A 22,221-nucleotide genomic window follows, 5' to 3' on the forward strand; every position below is an offset into this window, starting at 1 on the left:
TATAAAGTCTATGAAGTAATAAATTTTTATATAAGTATAAAAAATATAAAGTCTATGAAGTAATAAATTTTCATATAAGTATAAAAAATATAAAGTCTATGAAGTAATAAATTTTCATATAAGTATTAATTGTATAAAGTCTATGAAGTAATAAATTTTCATATAAGTATTAATTGTATAAAGTCTATGAAGTAATAAATTTTCATATAAATATTAAATGTATAAGGTCTATGAAGTAATAAATTTTCATATAAGTATTAAATGTATAAAGTCTATGAAGTAATAAATTTTCATATAAGTATTAAAGTATAAAGTCTATGAAGTAATAAATTTTCATATAAGTATTAATTGTATAAAGTCTATGAAGTAATAAATTTTCATATAAGTATTAAATGTATAAAGTCTATGAAGCAAAATATAAAGTCTATGAAGTAATAAATTTTCATATAAGTATTAAATGTATAAAGTCTATGAAGTAATACATTTTCATATAAGTATTAATTGTATAAAGTCTATGAAGTAATAAATTTTCATATAAGTATTAAATTTATAAAGTCTATGAAGCAAAATATAAAGTCTATGAAGTAATAAATTTTTATATAAGTATAAAAAATATAAAGTCTATGAAGTAATAAATTTTCATATAAGTATAAAAAATATAAAGTCTATGAAGTAATAAATTTTCATATAAGTATTAATTGTATAAAGTCTATGAAGTAATAAATTTTCATATAAGTATTAAAGTATAAAGTCTATGAAGTAATAAATTTTCATATAAGTATTAAATGTATAAAGTCTATGAAGTAATAAATTTTCATATAAGTATTAATTGTATAAAGTCTATGAAGTAATAAATTTTCATATAAGTATTAAATTTATAAAGTCTATGAAGCAAAATATAAAGTCTATGAAGTAATAAATTTTTATATAAGTATAAAAAATATAAAGTCTATGAAGTAATAAATTTTCATATAAGTATAAAAAATATAAAGTCTATGAAGTAATAAATTTTCATATAAGTATTAATTGTATAAAGTCTATGAAGTAATAAATTTTCATATAAGTATTAAAGTATAAAGTCTATGAAGTAATAAATTTTCATATAAGTATTAAATGTATAAAGTCTATGAAGTAATAAATTTTCATATAAGTATTAATTGTATAAAGTCTATGAAGTAATAAATTTTCATATAAGTATAAAAAATATAAAGTCTATGAAGTAATAAATTTTCATATAAGTATTAATTGTATAAAGTCTATGAAGTAATAAATTTTCATATAAGTATTAAAGTATAAAGTCTATGAAGTAATAAATTTTCATATAAGTATTAAAGTATAAAGTCTATGAAGTAATAAATTTTCATATAAGTATTAATTGTATAAAGTCTATGAAGTAATAAATTTTCATATAAGTATTAAATGTATAAAGTCTATGAAGCAAAATATAAAGTCTATGAAGTAATAAATTTTCATATAAGTATTAAATGTATAAAGTCTATGAAGTAATACATTTTCATATAAGTATTAATTGTATAAAGTCTATGAAGTAATAAATTTTCATATAAGTATTAAATTTATAAAGTCTATGAAGCAAAATATAAAGTCTATGAAGTAATAAATTTTTATATAAGTATAAAAAATATAAAGTCTATGAAGTAATAAATTTTCATATAAGTATAAAAAATATAAAGTCTATGAAGTAATAAATTTTCATATAAGTATTAATTGTATAAAGTCTATGAAGTAATAAATTTTCATATAAGTATTAAAGTATAAAGTCTATGAAGTAATAAATTTTCATATAAGTATTAAATGTATAAAGTCTATGAAGTAATAAATTTTCATATAAGTATTAATTGTATAAAGTCTATGAAGTAATAAATTTTCATATAAGTAGTAAATGTATAAAGTCTATGAAGTAATAAATTTTCATATAAGTATTAATTGTATAAAATCTATGAAGTAATAAATTTTCATATAAGTACTAAATGTATAAAGTCTATGAAGTAATAAATTTTCATATAAGTATTAATTGTATAAAGTCTATGAAGTAATAAATTTTCATATAAGTAGTAAATGTATAAAGTCTATGAAGTAATAAATTTTCATATAAGTATTAATTGTATAAAGTCTATGAAGTAATAAATTTTCATATAAGTACTAAATGTATAAAGTCTATGAAGTAATAAATTTTCATATAAGTATTAATTGTATAAAGTCTATGAAGTAATAAATTTTCATATAAGTACTAAATGTATAAAGTCTATGAAGTAATAAATTTTCATATAAGTATTAATTGTATAAAGTCTATGAAGTAATAAATTTTCATATAAGTACTAAATGTATAAAGTCTATGAAGTCATAAATTTTCATATAAGTATTAATTGTATAAAGTCTATGAAGTAATAAATTTTCATATAAGTATTAAATGTATAAAGTCTATGAAGTAATAAATTTTCATATAAGTATTAAATGTATAAAGTCTATGAAGCAAAATATAAAGTCTATGAAGTAATAAATTTTTATATAAGTATAAAAAATATAAAGTCTATGAAGTAATAAATTTTCATATAAGTATTAAATGTATAAAGTCTATGAAGTAATAAATTTTCATATAAGTATTAATTGTATAAAGTCTATGAAGTAATAAATTTTCATATAAATATTAAATGTATAAGGTCTATGAAGTAATAAATTTTCATATAAGTATTAAATGTATAAAGTCTATGAAGTAATAAATTTTCATATAAGTATTAAAGTATAAAGTCTATGAAGTAATAAATTTTCATATAAGTATTAAATGTATAAAGTCTATGAAGTAATAAATTTTCATATAAGTATTAAATGTATAAAGTCTATGAAGTAATAAATTTTCATATAAGTATTAATTTTATAAAGTCTATGAAGTAATAAATTTTCATATAAGTATTAATTGTATAAAGTGTATGAAGTAATAAATTTTCATATAAGTAGTAAATGTATAAAGTCTATGAAGTAATAAATTTTCATATAAGTATTAATTGTATAAAGCCTATGAAGTAATAAATTTTCATATAAGTATTAATTGTATAAAGTCTATGAAGTAATAAATTTTCATATAAGTATTAATTGTATAAAGCCTATGAAGTAATAAATTTTCATATAAGTATTAATTGTATAAAGTCTATGAAGTAATAAATTTTCATATAAGTATTAATTGTATAAAGCCTATAAAGTAATAAATTTTCATATAAGTATTAATTTTATAAAGCCTATGAAGTAATAAATTTTCATATAAGTATTAATTGTATAAAGTCTATGAAGTAATAAATTTTCATATAAGTATTAATTGTATAAAGTCTATGAAGTAATAAATTTTCATATAAGTATTAAATGTATAAGGTCTATGAAGTAATAAATTTTCATATAAGTATTAAATGTATAAAGTCTATGAAGTAATAAATTTTCATATAAGTATTAAAGTATAAAGTCTATGAAGTAATAAATTTTCATATAAGTATTAAATGTATAAAGTCTATGAAGTAATAAATTTTCATATAAGTATTAATTGTATAAAGTCTATGAAGTAATAAATTTTCATATAAGTAGTAAATGTATAAAGTCTATGAAGTAATAAATTTTCATATAAGTATTAATTGTATAAAGTCTATGAAGTAATAAATTTTCATATAAGTACTAAATCTATAAAGTCTATGAAGTAATAAATTTTCATATAAGTATTAATTGTATAAAGTCTATGAAGTAATAAATTTTCATATAAGTACTAAATGTATAAAGTCTATGAAGTAATAAATTTTCATATAAGTATTAATTGTATAAAGTCTATGAAGTAATAAATTTTCATATAAGTACTAAATGTATAAAGTCTATGAAGTCATAAATTTTCATATAAGTATTAATTGTATAAAGTCTATGAAGTAATAAATTTTCATATAAGTATTAAATGTATAAAGTCTATGAAGTAATAAATTTTCATATAAGTATTAAATGTATAAAGTCTATGAAGCAAAATATAAAGTCTATGAAGTAATAAATTTTTATATAAGTATAAAAAATATAAAGTCTATGAAGTAATAAATTTTCATATAAGTATTAAATGTATAAAGTCTATGAAGTAATAAATTTTCATATAAGTATTAATTGTATAAAGTCTATGAAGTAATAAATTTTCATATAAATATTAAATGTATAAGGTCTATGAAGTAATAAATTTTCATATAAGTATTAAATGTATAAAGTCTATGAAGTAATAAATTTTCATATAAGTATTAAAGTATAAAGTCTATGAAGTAATAAATTTTCATATAAGTATTAAATGTATAAAGTCTATGAAGTAATAAATTTTCATATAAGTATTAATTGTATAAAGTCTATGAAGTAATAAATTTTCATATAAGTAGTAAATGTATAAAGTCTATGAAGTAATAAATTTTCATATAAGTATTAATTGTATAAAGTCTATGAAGTAATAAATTTTCATATAAGTAGTAAATGTATAAAGTGTATGAAGTAATAAATTTTCATATAAGTATTAATTGTATAAAGTCTATGAAGTAATAAATTTTCATATAAGTATTAAATGTATAAAGTCTATGAAGTAATAAATTTTCATATAAGTACTAAATGTATAAAGTCTATGAAGTAATAAATTTTCATATAAATATTAATTGTATAAAGTCTATGAAGTAATAAATTTTCATATAAGTACTAAATGTATAAAGTCTATGAAGTCATAAATTTTCATATAAGTATTAATTGTATAAAGTCTACGAAGCAAAATATAAAGTCTATGAAGTAATAAATTTTTATATAAGTATAAAAAATATAAAGTCTATGAAGTAATAAATTTTCATATAAGTATTAAATGTATAAAGTCTATGAAATAATAAATTTTCATATAAGTATTAAATGTATAAAGTCTATGAAGCAAAATATAAAGTCTATGAAGTAATAAATTTTTATATAAGTATAAAAAATATAAAGTCTATGAAGTAATAAATTTTCATATAAGTATTAAATGTATAAAGTCTATGAAGTAATAAATTTTCATATAAGTATTAATTGTATAAAGTCTATGAAGTAATAAATTTTCATATAAATATTAAATGTATAAGGTCTATGAAGTAATAAATTTTCATATAAGTATTAAATGTATAAAGTCTATGAAGTAATAAATTTTCATATAAGTATTAAAGTATAAAGTCTATGAAGTAATAAATTTTCATATAAGTATTAAATGTATAAAGTCTATGAAGTAATAAATTTTCATATAAGTATTAATTGTATAAAGTCTATGAAGTAATAAATTTTCATATAAGTAGTAAATGTATAAAGTCTATGAAGTAATAAATTTTCATATAAGTATTAATTGTATAAAGTCTATGAAGTAATAAATTTTCATATAAGTAGTAAATGTATAAAGTGTATGAAGTAATAAATTTTCATATAAGTATTAATTGTATAAAGTCTATGAAGTAATAAATTTTCATATAAGTATTAAATGTATAAAGTCTATGAATTAATAAATTTTCATATAAGTATTAAATGTATAAAGTCTATGAAGTAATAAATTTTCATATAAGTATTAAATGTATAAAGTCTACGAAGCAAAATATAAAGTCTATGAAGTAATAAATTTTTATATAAGTATAAAAAATATAAAGTCTATGAAGTAATAAATTTTCATATAAGTATTAAATGTATAAAGTCTATGAAGTAATAAATTTTCATATAAGTATTAATTGTATAAAGTCTATGAAGTAATAAATTTTCATATAAGTATTAAATGTATAAAGTCTATGAAGCAAAATATAAAGTCTATGAAGTAATAAATTTTTATATAAGTATAAAAAATATAAAGTCTATGAAGTAATAAATTTTCATATAAGTATAAAAAATATAAAGTCTATGAAGTAATAAATTTTCATATAAGTATTAATTGTATAAAGTCTATGAAGTAATAAATTTTCATATAAGTATTAATTGTATAAAGTCTATGAAGTAATAAATTTTCATATAAGTATTAATTGTATAAAGTCTATGAAGTAATAAGTTTTCATATAAGTACTAAATGTATAAAGTCTATGAAGTAATAAATTTTCATATAAGTATTAATTGTATAAAGTCTATGAAGTAATAAATTTTCATATAAGTATTAAATGTATAAAGTCTATGAAGTAATAAATTTTCATATAAGTATTAAATGTATAAAGTCTATGAAGTAATAAATTTTCATATAAGTATTAATTTTATAAAGTCTATGAAGTAATAAATTTTCATATAAGTATTAATTGTATAAAGTGTATGAAGTAATAAATTTTCATATAAGTAGTAAATGTATAAAGTCTATGAAGTAATAAATTTTCATATAAGTATTAATTGTATAAAGCCTATGAAGTAATAAATTTTCATATAAGTATTAATTGTATAAAGTCTATGAAGTAATAAATTTTCATATAAGTATTAATTGTATAAAGCCTATAAAGTAATAAATTTTCATATAAGTAGTAAATGTATAAAGTCTATGAAGTAATAAATTTTCATATAAGTATTAATTGTATAAAGTCTATGAAGTAATAAATTTTCATATAAGTATTAATTGTATAAAGTCTATGAAGTAATAAATTTTCATATAAGTATTAATTGTATAAAGTCTATGAAGTAATAAATATTCATATAAGTATTAAATGTATAAAGTCTATGAAGTAATAAATTTTCATATAAGTATTAATTGTATAAAGTCTATGAAGTAATAAATTTTCATATAAGTAGTAAATTTATAAAGTCTATGAAGTAATAAATTTTCATATAAGTATTAATTGTATAAAGCCTATGAAGTAATAAATTTTCATATAAGTATTAATTGTATAAAGTCTATGAAGTAATAAATTTTCATATAAGTATTAAATGTATAAAGTCTATGAAGTAATAAATTTTCATATAAGTATTAAAGTATAAAGTCTATGAAGTAATAAATTTTCATATAAGTATTAAATGTATAAAGTCTATGAGGTAATAAATTTTCATATAAGTATTAAATGTATAAAGTCTATGAAGCAAAATATAAAGTCTATGAAGTAATAAATTTTTATATAAGTATAAAAAATATAAAGTCTATGAAGTAATAAATTTTCATATAAGTATTAAATGTATAAAGTCTATGAAGTAATAAATTTTCATATAAGTATTAATTGTATAAAGTCTATGAAGTAATAAATTTTCATATAAGTATTAATTGTATAAAGTCTATGAAGTAATAAATTTTCATATAAGTATTAATTGTATAAAGTCTATGAAGTAATAAATTTTCATATAAGTATTAATTGTATAAAGTCTATGAAGTAATAAATTTTCATATAAGTACTAAATGTATAAAGTCTATGAAGTAATAAATTTTCATATAAGTATTAATTGTATAAAGTCTATGAAGTAATAAATTTTCATATAAGTATTAAATGTATAAAGTCTATGAAGTAATAAATTTTCATATAAGTATTAAATGTATAAAGTCTATGAAGTAATAAATTTTCATATAAGTATTAATTGTATAAAGTCTATGAAGTAATAAATTTTCATATTGGCTAAATGAGCCTACGTCGTCCCGAAAACCTACACCAACACACCTCACACATCACTGACACGCAACATTCACCACATCACCTCTCGCAACATTCACCACCTCACCTCACGCAACATACACCTCACACAACGACACTACCACCCAGGATACACAACACACCAGGCGATCACCCCACCAACCATCAACAAAAACCACGGACACTCGAAGCGGCGGGACTCTTTTGCGTATCGAAGTCGAAGCGGACACCTCGTCAACGTTGTATTCCCGTCGCAATATAATACATCAGCGGACCTGAGCCGGACAATCCATTTTTTCTCTGTGCACATTTACATTTTTTTATACATTTTCTTTGCGCTGCGTCGCAAGTGTTTTGGTTTTATTGAGTGGCGTTTAATATTTCAAAACAAAAAATTAATAAAACTGTTGCATTTTTAACACAAAGGAAGTGGTGAGTGTGATTTAATTCCAAGAGGTTGGAATAAGATTATATATGGTCCTTCGAGCCATAGTGAGAGGCACTATGGAAGGAAAAAACATTTAAAAAAAAAAAAAAAGGCTATATGTATAAAGTGAACAAAACGCAAGTGGAGTGGAACAGAGAAAAAAAAAAAAAAAAATAGCTATCTAAAGAGAAGAACAATCGCAGTGCTGTGTTTAACAAACAAAAAGGAAAAACAAAAAACATCCAAAGTGCTGTGAATTGTGAATTGAATATACAAAAGGTGCATATTGACAACAAAAAATAAAGAGTGGCTAAAAAGTGGTGTGACTAAAACCAAAAAAAAAAAAAAAAAAAAAAAAAAAAAAAAAAAAGAGATAAAAGCTTAAATTACATTTAAATAACAACAATAAAAACAAAACGGGCGCGATCCTAACAACAAATTTAATATAATATACAAATATACATTCGGGCGCGGAGTTACAAAAAACACCACAAAAAGCAACACCTAGCACACACAAAATCCTAAGGAAAGGACAGGAATTGGAAGAAACGCAGAAGCACACGTAGACGTACAAACACGTAATTACAAATATACATAAATTCCCCAAAAGCCCTTGGAGGAAATCAAGTGAGTCAATTCGATTCCCTTTTTATATTTATGAACATACTTATGTATATTTATTGAGAAGTACAGTTTACATTTTATACAAGATACTGTAATAAAACACCAAAAGAAACCGTTCAATATCTTGGTAACGGTTGGCAATTTGGTATAACTTACCGGTTTTAATTGCGGGTTCAAATAACGAAAAACCGTTTATTGTAATATATATGTACAGTCATACACATACATATATACGATAGATGTATATATATATATATATAATATAATAATTGACTACTTGTACCTGCTTACTTTCGTGTATCCAAACACAATATACAAAAAACAAAAAAAAACCCAAATTTAAGTATTTCAATACTTACAAATTTTTCCGGCAATACCCCTTACGCTTAATTAAGCAGTAAGCAGGATTGCGTACAATAAACGAAGTTAAACGAAAAAAAAAAAAAGAAAAAAAAAAAAAACAAAATATATATATATATATATAAGTACCAAAAGGAGTACTTCATTTACTTCTAACATATATATAACAATTATATATGTAAAATTATATACAGTGCATAGTTACGTATACATACATATGTATTCTAAACATTAAATATTAATCATTAATATCGTATACAACATATCGTATTTTTCATACATATGTATATATCTTATACATCATTTATACATACAATAAAAACCTTACATACGTACATACAGTGCTTATTGAAAATTGCGACATTACCTGCTATTGCCAATTTCTCTCTCGCGCTCTTTTACGATTACACTTGATTCGCTTTTTTGCATTACTTACAGTATACAATACGCTTATACTTATATACCCTATATATGTACATAGGGTAAATACGGTTCGGTAAATAAAACGCGGATTATTTAATAAAAATCATACTATCTTATATAAATAATACTAAATTTTGAACAATATACATACATATTGGTTCAAACTAAATTTATATTTATATTCAAAGTCCACTTTGGCATATATCCCGCAATACCCCTTGCAGCAAGCAAGCAGGATTGCGTACAAAATTTTTCAGCACAAATAATTCGTGCTTACTAGAACATAGGTACAAAGTGCATTGATCTCTTCAACGAGCTCTCAATTGCACAAGTACATATATACATAACTACAAGTCCGTGCATTAGGGTATACCTATATACCCCTAAATAAGGACATCAAAAAATAAAAAATAAATTAGATAAAAAATTTATTCAATAAATTGGTAAATAAAATTAAATTAAAAATAAATACGAACCGGTATCTATAACAACTAAATCCGGGAATTTCAGTTATTTATTTGAAATTAAGAGCGCTAATCAACAAAAAAAAAAAAAATTTTTTTCGGTTATACATACAAGTATATACGGAAATTAATATTAATTTGGTTCGAAGTGAAAAACTCTATTCACTAACAATAGCTTTCGTTCACACATTTATACGAGTATATACGAAGATATTTTCTGAATTATCCATCAGTCGACACTGAGGAATTTTTAATTTATTTCATACAATTTCTAAATGAGCTCAGACTCAAAAGATTCAAAAACAACACAGTCTCTAAAAGTACCAAAAATGATTTCGGACGAAAAAAGTCCATGCACACCTGCAGAAGCTACACGCTCCAAACAAGGTGCGACAAAACAAAAAAGGGGTAGAGACATTTCTTACACAAAATTCATTTCGGAAAGTGACAGTTTAATAAGATACTGCACTAGATTCTCATCTTCGCCGATTCAGGATAATTCTGAATCGGTATTAGAAATCAAAAAAGACAATCTTGACAATTTTTGGTCACGTCTCCAAGCGGCATATGACGCAATTGTAGAATCTGACGACTCAGATCTACCCGAAAATTTCAAATCTTCGGCTTACGCAAAATACGAAAACTGCTTAGACCAATTCGAAGAAACTAAAGCAATGATTTTCGATCAACTTAAGCTAATAAAAGCAATTGCACCTACTCCAAATCAGCGAGTAGAGCTGCCACAAGTACAAAGTCATGAGGCAAGTTCAGGCATACATCTCAAGGTGCCCACATGTGATACAGAAATATTTCATGGTGGTTATGAACAATGGCCGTCCTTCCGGGACATGTTTACAGCCGTTTACATAAACCACCCAAAATTAACAAATGCGCAAAAATTGTATCACCTCCGATACAAAACAAAAGGTCAAGCAGGCGTCATAGTAAAACAGTTCGCACTAAATGACGATAATTTCAATCTGGCTTGGGAAGCTCTTAAATCAAGATTCGAAAACGAAAGAATATTGGTCGATAAACAAATATCGATATTAATGAACTTGCCAAAAATTCAAAGGGAAACTAGTGAAGAATTTATCAAACTTCAATCCACTGTTTCAAATTGTTTGTCGGTTTTATCGACACAAAATATTCCCACAGACAGCTGGGATCCAATACTGGTAAACATATGCACTGCCGCATTACCAGAAAAATCATTACTTCTATGGGAACAATCGCTCTCATCACGAAGAAAATGCCCCACGTGGCAACAAATGAAAGATTTTCTAACTACCCAATATGAAATCGCAGAAAGGGTAGATAAAAAAATGGTCAGAACGAAACCCGTTCAACATGACCTAAATAGAAGCTTCCACAGTTCACATCCGAACAGTACAAGCAAACGTCATGCGAACTATGTACAGGAGGGCATAAGCTCAAATCTTGCGAGAGATTCAAAAAGATGAATATTTTCGATCGAAACAATTTTATAAAAACGAAAAGACTTTGTACAAATTGCCTATCACATGCACATACACTTAAAGAGTGCGAAAGCAAATTTAATTGCGTTTATTGTCATAAACGACATCATTCAATGCTGCATTACAGCACATTTTCCAGCTCACCCCCAAACAGCGCAAATACAAAAAGAGCCACGGGTTTAGTTGCAACAGCAAATCCCGAAGTGCGAGATCCCGAAAATTGCCAAGAAGCACCATGCTGCTCAAAGGCATTAAAAACCCAAACGCTACACAGCGAAAATCAAAGTAGAGTACTACTACCCACAGCAGTCGTCTCCATCGAACACCGAGGAGAACTGTTTAAACTTAGGGCCTTAATAGACCAAGGATCACAACGATCCTTCATAGCGTCTAGGGCTCAAAATAGGCTTCAACTGCCAACAAAACTAGCCAATTTTGAAATTACAGGAATGGGCGGAAAAGTAGTTCAAAACTCTAATAAAATCTGCTCCATTACCTTAATTTCCCCCCAAGCGGATAAGCACATACAAGCAGAAACTATAGTCTTACCGCAACTTACAAATATGCTTCCAAGCTATCACATAAATAGCAATCATTGGCAAAAGGTTTCACACCTAAAGCTAGCAGATCCCAACTGCAACACTCCCGCTCAAATAGACCTTCTATTAGGAAGCGATCTCATACCACAGATTATACTCGAAGGTATTGAGAAAATTTCAAATACACTTCTGGCACAAAATACTATTTTTGGGTGGATCCTAAGTGGACTAGTTTCGGAACCAGTTACCACCATGACCACTCAGGTTGAGGAAATCTCAAACGAATACCTCAATTCACAATTGAAAAAATTTTGGGAGTTAGAAGAACTCCCCCCCATATCAATCACAACCCCTGAAGATCAGTATTGTGAAGACTTTTACAAAGCCACAACTACTAGATCCGATAATGGTCGGTATGTCGTACGACTACCACTAAAACAACAATTTCCCAACACAATCGCCTTAGGTCACTCTCGCACCTCTGCTATACAGCAGTTTTTAAGTATGGAAAAAAACTTACTTAAAAAAGGTGAGCTTAAGCCAGAATACGATGGCGTGTTGGAAGAATACCTCCATTTAGACCACATGGAGGAAGTAAGCCCATGCGAAAAAATCGTAAATGGCAAATATTACTCATTTTACTTGCCTCATCACGCAGTAGTAAAGCCAGACAAAAAAACAACTAAAGTAAGAGTTGTCTTTAATGCATCAAGATCTACTAGCTCGGGGAATTCCCTAAATGATATTCTATTTACGGGACCCACGCTCCAACCAGATTTAATGCTACTCATTTTAAATTGGCGTATATTCAAATACGTATTTAACGGAGACGTCGAAAAAATGTATAGACAAATAGTCGTACATAAAGACGATCAAGATTTTCAGCGAATTATTTTCCGAAAATCTCCCAATAGTCCACTCCGCGACTATAAATTGAAAACAGTTACCTTTGGCGTCAACTGTGCTCCATATTTAGCCATTCGAACACTGCACGAATTGGCAGAAAACACCAAGTCAGAATTTCCTCTGGCTACCCAGGTGTTAAAAACTCAAACGTATGTAGACGATATCCTGTCTGGGAGTCACAGTCTTCCACAAGCATACGAGTCACTATCACAAGTGGTAAAGGCCCTCAATACCGCAGGGTTTCCGTTGAAAAAAATAACGGCGAACCACCCTAACATTCTAAAAAATATACCAAATGAAAATTTGTTAGATACTAATTTCCTTAAATTCGAAAAGGAAAGTACAACAAAAACTCTGGGGATCCAATGGAATGCGATATCTGACCAGTTTTCATACACTACAGAGTCAATATCTGCATTATCCGCCATAACGAAGCGACAAATTCTATCCTCTGTGGCGAAACTTTTCGACCCCGCAGGATGGCTTTCGCCAGTTATGATACAAGCCAAAATTCTAATACAAGAATTATGGCTAGATGGAACCGACTGGGACGAACAAGTAAAACCACTTCGTTTAGAAAAGTGGTCCCAGTTTGCAAACAATCTAAACGATATCTCACAGATACAAATCCCACGATGGGTAAATTATGCCCCAGAGCACAAAGTCGAACTACACGGCTTCTGTGACGCTTCTGAAAAGGCATATTGCGCAACTATATATGTTCGCACACAAAGCGACACTGCGACCACAAGCCACTTACTAGTAGCAAAAGCAAAAGTAGCTCCGCTAAAAACAATAAGTCTACCACGACTTGAACTATGTGGAGCGCTATTACTAGCCAAACTAGTGTCCATTATACAAACGCATTTAAACATGGCACAATATAAATTATATCTATGGTCCGATTCCGAAATCGTATTAGCATGGTTAGAAAAACCACCACATGCATGGAAGACGTATATTTCCAATCGAACGTCTCAAATCCTTGACCTAGTAGGATCAGCCACTTGGCGACATGTGGCCAGTGCTGATAATCCTGCTGATCTAGGTACAAGAGGGTGCAAACCCCTGCATCTTGCCACCAACACACTCTGGTGGAATGGCCCCCGCTGGTTAACAGAATCTCCCGATTCTTGGCCACAAGCGCCCATGCGCAATATAATTGCCCCAGAAAGTCGAAAAATCGACTCTTTTCATGCAACATCGGATGATACTGACATCCTTGAGCGATTCTCATCGTTCCCCCGAGCCCTCAGAGTAGTTGCCTACATGATCAAATTTATAGAGCAGCTCAAAACTAAAGTTACCGGAACACCTCCAATATACCCCCAATGCGATACATTAACGCACCTTCACTTACAAAAAGCAAAAGGCGCTCTTATCGCATCTACTCAAGCGCGCTACTTCAGCCGAGAAATATCATTGCTAAAAGATTCGAAGCCAATCGATAAAAAGAGCTCACTTTTAGTATTAAATCCATTTCTGGACACAAAGGGTTTGCTTCGTGCGAATGGTCGGCTTGTCAACTCTAGCCTGACATACAACGAACGACACCCCATAATCATACCAGAAAAAGCACGGCTTGCCACATTATATCTGCATTATGTCCACATACTGATGCTACACGCCGAGCACCGCCTCATGCAACAAATAGTCCGCCAAGAGTTTTATATTCCCCGACTTAAGCCTCAAATAAAGAAGTGCATTTACATGTGCAAAGTTTGCACAACGTACAAGCAAAAAATGCGAACGCAGATAATGGCAGCACTTCCACCTGAACGCTGCAATTTTGCTCTGCCCTTCACAACAACAGGTGTCGATTTTGCCGGGCCTTTCCAGATAAAGGCTTCAATGTTAAGATCTCCCACTTTAATGAAAGGCTATGTGGCAGTTTTTGTTTGTTTTACGACAAAAGCTGTTCACCTTGAGCTATGTACAAATCTGACGACAGAGGCTTTTCTCGCGGCATTCGCTCGCTTCGTCGGACGGCGTGGTTTTCCCTCAAAAATAATGAGTGACAACGGCAAAACGTTTATTGGAGCCAAAAGAGCCACTGAGAAACAGTTTGTGGACTTTATCAAACAAGTCTCACCTGAGATTGTACAGAAGTACGCACCCCAAGGCATTAATTGGCAGTTTATCCCCCCAAGCGCTCCTCATATGGGTGGTTTATGGGAATCAGCTGTAAAAAGCTTCAAATCCCACTTCAAAAAAGTAGCTGGAAACTACAAGTTTAATTATGAAGAATTCTCGACCTTATTAATTCGAATTGAAGCCGTACTCAATTCACGGCCAATCACAATCCTCTCGCAAGATCCCTCCGATTTCACCGCCCTAACTCCTGGGCATTTTCTCAAAGGAGCACCCATTCTGGCCATACCTGAGCCAGACGTGGAGTCGCTATCCTTATTAAACCGATGGGAAAGAATCAAAATTCTCCATCACAATTTTAGCCGCCGATGGAAAGAAGATTATCTAAAGGACCTCCACAAGAGGTACCGCTGGAAAGCTCCAGAAAAGGCGCCGAAGCTTGGAGATTGCGTGCTAGTACACGATGATTGTCTCCCCCCTACCGAATGGCGGCTTGGCCGCATAGAAAACCTTCACCATGGTTCCGACGGTCACATCCGAGTAGTCGATCTCCGTACGCAAACCGGAACACTAACTAGACCGCTCGTAAAGCTATGCTTTTTACCCACAGCCGATAATACCGAACAAACGTAAATAATAACCCGATAATAACCAAAAACCGCTAAAATTAATAAATCAAAAAAAAACCTAAATCCGGTAAAAGGTCGGTCGAACAAACGACCCATTTATGCCACTTAACGTGGCCCAAATTTCCAACACAAGCATGCGACAAACTTATAATCTAAATAACTTTTTTCCCATATAGATCATTATGGACGGAAATGCACCAACACCAACGCCAGCAATACGTTCGGCCGTTAATGTGCCACGCCCTGGGGCAAATCCTGCACCCCGAACTACGGCTACCACAGCCCCTCCAATCGCGCCAAGTAGTGGCACGCGGCCACTACCCCCGTCAACATCGCTGTCCGCGGAGCAGCACCGCCTCCGATGCCCGCTATGTCGTCGCCCACACCGGTTGCAACATTGCGGCATATTTAAAGATGCCACCAGTCCAACGACAGCAAATCGCCCAGGCACATGGACACTGCCTGAATTGTCTGGCGCACACCCATGCAACAACCGCATGTGAGTCAAGGGGGCTTTGTCAGATGTGCGGTGAGCAACATCACACACTCCTTCACCGTACCGCGAGGCGCGACAATGGTCGACTAACTGCCTCCCATCGCCGCGGCGTAGTCAGGCGACTCCCAAGGCAGGCATCAGCACGACCCCGCCGATCGGCACCCCCTCCGGAGCCACGTTCCTGGCGCCCACGCCACGACGCAATTACGCGCCGTAGTCAGCTTAGGCCACAACCCCGCCGTGCCACTGGGCTGAGCAGCGTCGTCTACACGCTGCAACAACTTCAGCGTCTGCTAGGCTAATATTCGCCTAGGGGGGCCGGGATGGCTAAATGAGCCTACGTCGTCCCGAAAACCTACACCAACACACCTCACACATCACTGACACGCAACATTCACCACATCACCTCTCGCAACATTCACCACCTCACCTCACGCAACATACACCTCACACAACGACACTACCACCCAGGATACACAACACACCAGGCGATCACCCCACCAACCATCAACAAAAACCACGGACACTCGAAGCGGCGGGACTCTTTTGCGTATCGAAGTCGAAGCGGACACCTCGTCAACGTTGTATTCCCGTCGCAATATAATACATCAGCGGACCTGAGCCGGACAATCCATTTTTTCTCTGTGCACATTTACATTTTTTTATACATTTTCTTTGCGCTGCGTCGCAAGTGTTTTGGTTTTATTGAGTGGCGTTTAATATTTCAAAACAAAAAATTAATAAAACTGTTGCATTTTTAACACAAAGGAAGTGGTGAGTGTGATTTAATTCCAAGAGGTTGGAATAAGATTATATACATATAAGTAGTAAATTTATAAAGTCTATGAAGTAATAAATTTTCATATAAGTATTAATTGTATAAAGCCTATGAAGTAATCAATTTTCATATAAGTATTAATTGTATAAAGTCTATGAAGTAATAAATTTTCATATAAGTATTAAATGTATAAAGTCTATGAAGTAATAAATTTTCATATAAGTATTAAAGTATAAAGTCTATGAAGTAATAAATTTTCATATAAGTATTAAATGTATAAAGTCTATGAGGTAATAAATTTTCATATAAGTATTAAATGTATAAAGTCTATGAAGCAAAATATAAAGTCTATGAAGTAATAAATTTTTATATAAGTATAAAAAATATAAAGTCTATGAAGTAATAAATTTTCATATAAGTATTAAATGTATAAAGTCTATGAAGTAATAAATTTTCATATAAGTATTAATTGTATAAAGTCTATGAAGTAATAAATTTTCATATAAGTATTAATTGTATAAAGTCTATGAAGTAATAAATTTTCATATAAGTATTAATTGTATAAAGTCTATGAAGTAATAAATTTTCATATAAGTATTAATTGTATAAAGTCTATGAAGTAATAAATTTTCATATAAGTACTAAATGTATAAAGTCTATGAAGTAATAAATTTTCATATAAGTATTAATTGTATAAAGTCTATGAAGTAATAAATTTTCATATAAGTATTAAATGTATAAAGTCTATGAAGTAATAAATTTTCATATAAGTATTAAATGTATAAAGTCTATGAAGTAATAAATTTTCATATAAGTATTAATTGTATAAAGTCTATGAAGTAATAAATTTTCATATAAGTATTAATTGTATAAAGTCTATGAAGTAATAAATTTTCATATAAGTACTAAATGTATAAATTCTATGAAGTAATAAATTTTCATATAAGTATTAATTGTATAAAGTCTATGAAGTAATAAATTTTCATATAAGTATTAAATGTATAAGGTCTATGAAGTAATAAATTTTCATATAAGTATTAAATGTATAAAGTCTATGAAGTAATAAATTTTCATATAAGTATTAAAGTATAAAATCTATGAAGTAATAAATTTTCATATAAGTATTAAATGTATAAAGTCTATGAAGTAATAAATTTTCATATAAGTATTAATTGTATAAAGTCTATGAAGTAATAAATTTTCATATAAGTAGTAAATGTATAAAGTCTATGAAGTAATAAATTTTCATATAAGTATTAATTGTATAAAGTCTATGAAGTAATAAATTTTCATATAAGTATTAAATGTATAAGGTCTATGAAGTAATAAATTTTCATATAAGTACTAATTGTATAAAGTCTATGAAGTAATACATTTTCATATAAGTATTAATTGTATAAAGTCTATGAAGTAATAAATTTTCATATAAGTACTAAATGTATAAATTCTATGAAGTAATAAATTTTCATATAAGTATTAATTGTATAAAGTCTATGAAGTAATAAATTTTCATATAAGTATTAATTGTATAAAGTCTATGAAGCAAAATATAAAGTCTATGAAGTAATAAATTTTTATATAAGTATAAAAAATATAAAGTCTATGAAGTAATAAATTTTCATATAAGTATTAAATGTATAAAGTCTATGAAGTAATAAATTTTCATATAAGTATTAATTGTATAAAGTCTATGAAGTAATAAATTTTCATTCAAGTATTAATTTAATAAAGTCTATGAAGTAATAAATTTTCATATAAGTATTAATTGTATAAAGTGTATGAAGTAATAAATTTTCATATAAGTAGTAAATGTATAAAGTCTATGAAGTAATAAATTTTCATATAAGTATTAATTGTATAAAGCCTATGAAGTAATAAATTTTCATATAAGTATTAATTGTATAAAGTCTATGAAGTAATAAATTTTCATATAAGTATTAATTGTATAAAGCCTATGAAGTAATAAATTTTCATATAAGTATTAATTGTATAAAGTCTATGAAGTAATAAATTTTCATATAAGTATTAATTGTATAAAGCCTATAAAGTAATAAATTTTCATATAAGTATTAATTTTATAAAGCCTATGAAGTAATAAATTTTCATATAAGTATTAATTGTATAAAGTCTATGAAGTAATAAATTTTCATATAAGTATTAATTGTATAAAGTCTATGAAGTAATAAATTTTCATATAAGTATTAAATGTATAAGGTCTATGAAGTAATAAATTTTCATATAAGTATTAAATGTATAAAGTCTATGAAGTAATAAATTTTCATATAAGTATTAAAGTATAAAGTCTATGAAGTAATAAATTTTCATATAAGTATTAATTGTATAAAGTCTATGAAGTAATAAATTTTCATATAAGTATTAATTGTATAAAGTCTATGAAGTAATAAATTTTCATATAAGTAGTAAATGTATAAAGTCTATGAAGTAATAAATTTTCATATAAGTATTAATTGTATAAAGACTATGAAGTAATAAATTTTCATATAAGTTCTAAATGTATAAAGTCTATGAAGTAATAAATTTTCATATAAGTATTAATTGTATAAAGTCTATGAAGTAATAAATTTTCATATAAGTAGTAAATGTATAAAGTCTATGAAGTAATAAATTTTCATATAAGTATTAATTGTATAAAGTCTATGAAGTAATAAATTTTCATATAAGTACTAAATGTATAAAGTCTATGAAGTAATAAATTTTCATATAAGTATTAATTGTATAAAGTCTATGAAGTAATAAATTTTCATATAAGTACTAAATGTATAAAGTCTATGAAGTAATAAATTTTCATATAAGTAATAATTGTATAAAGTCTATGAAGTAATAAATTTTCATATAAGTACTAAATGTATAAAGTCTATGAAGTCATAAATTTTCATATAAGTATTAATTGTATAAAGTCTATGAAGTAATAAATTTTCATATAAGTATTAAATATATAAAGTCTATGAAGTAATAAATTTTCATATAAGTATTAAATGTATAAAGTCTATGAAGCAAAATATAAAGTCTATGAAGTAATAAATTTTTATATAAGTATAAAAAATATAAAGTCTATGAAGTAATAAATTTTCATATAAGTATTAAATGTATAAAGTCTATGAAGTAATAAATTTTCATATAAGTATTAATTGTATAAAGTCTATGAAGTAATAAATTTTCATATAAATATTAAATGTATAAGGTCTATGAAGTAATAAATTTTCATATAAGTATTAAATGTATAAAGTCTATGAAGTAATAAATTTTCATATAAGTATTAAAGTATAAAGTCTATGAAGTAATAAATTTTCATATAAGTATTAAATGTATAAAGTCTATGAAGTAATAAATTTTCATATAAGTATTAAATGTATAAAGTCTATGAAGTAATAAATTTTCATATAAGTATTAATTTTATAAAGTCTATGAAGTAATAAATTTTCATATAAGTATTAATTGTATAAAGTGTATGAAGTAATAAATTTTCATATAAGTAGTAAATGTATAAAGTCTATGAAGTAATAAATTTTCATATAAGTATTAATTGTATAAAGCCTATGAAGTAATAAATTTTCATATAAGTATTAATTGTATAAAGTCTATGAAGTAATAAATTTTCATATAAGTATTAATTGTATAAAGCCTATGAAGTAATAAATTTTCATATAAGTATTAATTGTATAAAGTCTATGAAGTAATAAATTTTCATATAAGTATTAATTGTATAAAGCCTATAAAGTAATAAATTTTCATATAAGTATTAATTTTATAAAGCCTATGAAGTAATAAATTTTCATATAAGTATTAATTGTATAAAGTCTATGAAGTAATAAATTTTCATATAAGTATTAATTGTATAAAGTCTATGAAGTAATAAATTTTCATATAAGTATTAAATGTATAAGGTCTATGAAGTAATAAATTTTCATATAAGTATTAAATGTATAAAGTCTATGAAGTAATAAATTTTCATATAAGTATTAAAGTATAAAGTCTATGAAGTAATAAATTTTCATATAAGTATTAAATGTATAAAGTCTATGAAGTAATAAATTTTCATATAAGTATTAATTGTATAAAGTCTATGAAGTAATAAATTTTCATATAAGTAGTAAATGTATAAAGTCTATGAAGTAATAAATTTTCATATAAGTATTAATTGTATAAAGTCTATGAAGTAATAAATTTTCATATAAGTACTAAATGTATAAAGTCTATGAAGTAATAAATTTTCATATAAGTATAAATTGTATAAAGTCTATGAAGTAATAAATTTTCATATAAGTACTAAATGTATAAAGTCTATGAAGTAATAAATTTTCATATAAGTATTAATTGTATAAAGTCTATGAAGTAATAAATTTTCATATAAGTACTAAATGTATAAAGTCTATGAAGTAATAAATTTTCATATAAGTATTAATTGTATAAAGTCTATGAAGTAATAAATTTTCATATAAGTACTAAATGTATAAAGTCTATGAAGTAATAAATTTTCATATAAGTATTAATTGTATAAAGCCTATGAAGTAATAAATTTTCATATAAGTATTAATTGTATAAAGTCTATGAAGTAATAAATTTTCATATAAGTATTAATTGTATAAAGCCTATGAAGTAATAAATTTTCATATAAGTATTAATTGTATAAAGTCTATGAAGTAATAAATTTTCATATAAGTATTAATTGTATAAAGCCTATAAAGTAATAAATTTTCATATAAGTATTAATTTTATAAAGCCTATGAAGTAATAAATTTTCATATAAGTATTAATTGTATAAAGTGTATGAAGTAATAAATTTTCATATAAGTAGTAAATGTATAAAGTCTATGAAGTAATAAATTTTCATATAAGTATTAATTGTATAAAGCCTATGAAGTAATAAATTTTCATATAAGTACTAAATGTATAAAGTCTATGAAGTAATAAATTTTCATATAAGTATTAATTGTATAAAGTCTATGAAGTAATAAATTTTCATATAAGTACTAAATGTATAAAGTCTATGAAGTAATAAATTTTCATATAAGTATTAATTGTATAAAGTCTATGAAGTAATAAATTTTCATATAAGTACTAAATGTATAAAGTCTATGAAGTAATAAATTTTCATATAAGTATTAATTGTATAAAGCCTATGAAGTAATAAATTTTCATATAAGTATTAATTGTATAAAGTCTATGAAGTAATAAATTTTCATATAAGTATTAATTGTATAAAGCCTATGAAGTAATAAATTTTCATATAAGTATTAATTGTATAAAGTCTATGAAGTAATAAATTTTCATATAAGTATTAATTGTATAAAGCCTATAAAGTAATAAATTTTCATATAAGTATTAATTTTATAAAGCCTATGAAGTAATAAATTTTCATATAAGTATTAATTGTATAAAGTCTATGAAGT

General features: G+C 26.2%; 1 non-coding gene across 1 annotated transcript; it reads left to right on the plus strand.

The window, feature by feature from the left end:
• Positions 1-7,582: 7,582 nt before the first annotated feature.
• Positions 7,583-16,741, plus strand: LOC118683509 (uncharacterized). Its single transcript, XR_011397453.1, has 2 exons — positions 7,583-8,649; positions 15,713-16,741. It is a non-coding gene; the product is annotated as an uncharacterized protein (transcript).
• Positions 16,742-22,221: the final 5,480 nt, after the last annotated feature.

Source organism: Bactrocera oleae, unplaced genomic scaffold (assembly GCF_042242935.1).
Source record: "Bactrocera oleae isolate idBacOlea1 unplaced genomic scaffold, idBacOlea1 ctg00000009.1, whole genome shotgun sequence".
NCBI classification, from domain to species: Eukaryota; Metazoa; Arthropoda; class Insecta; order Diptera; family Tephritidae; genus Bactrocera; species Bactrocera oleae.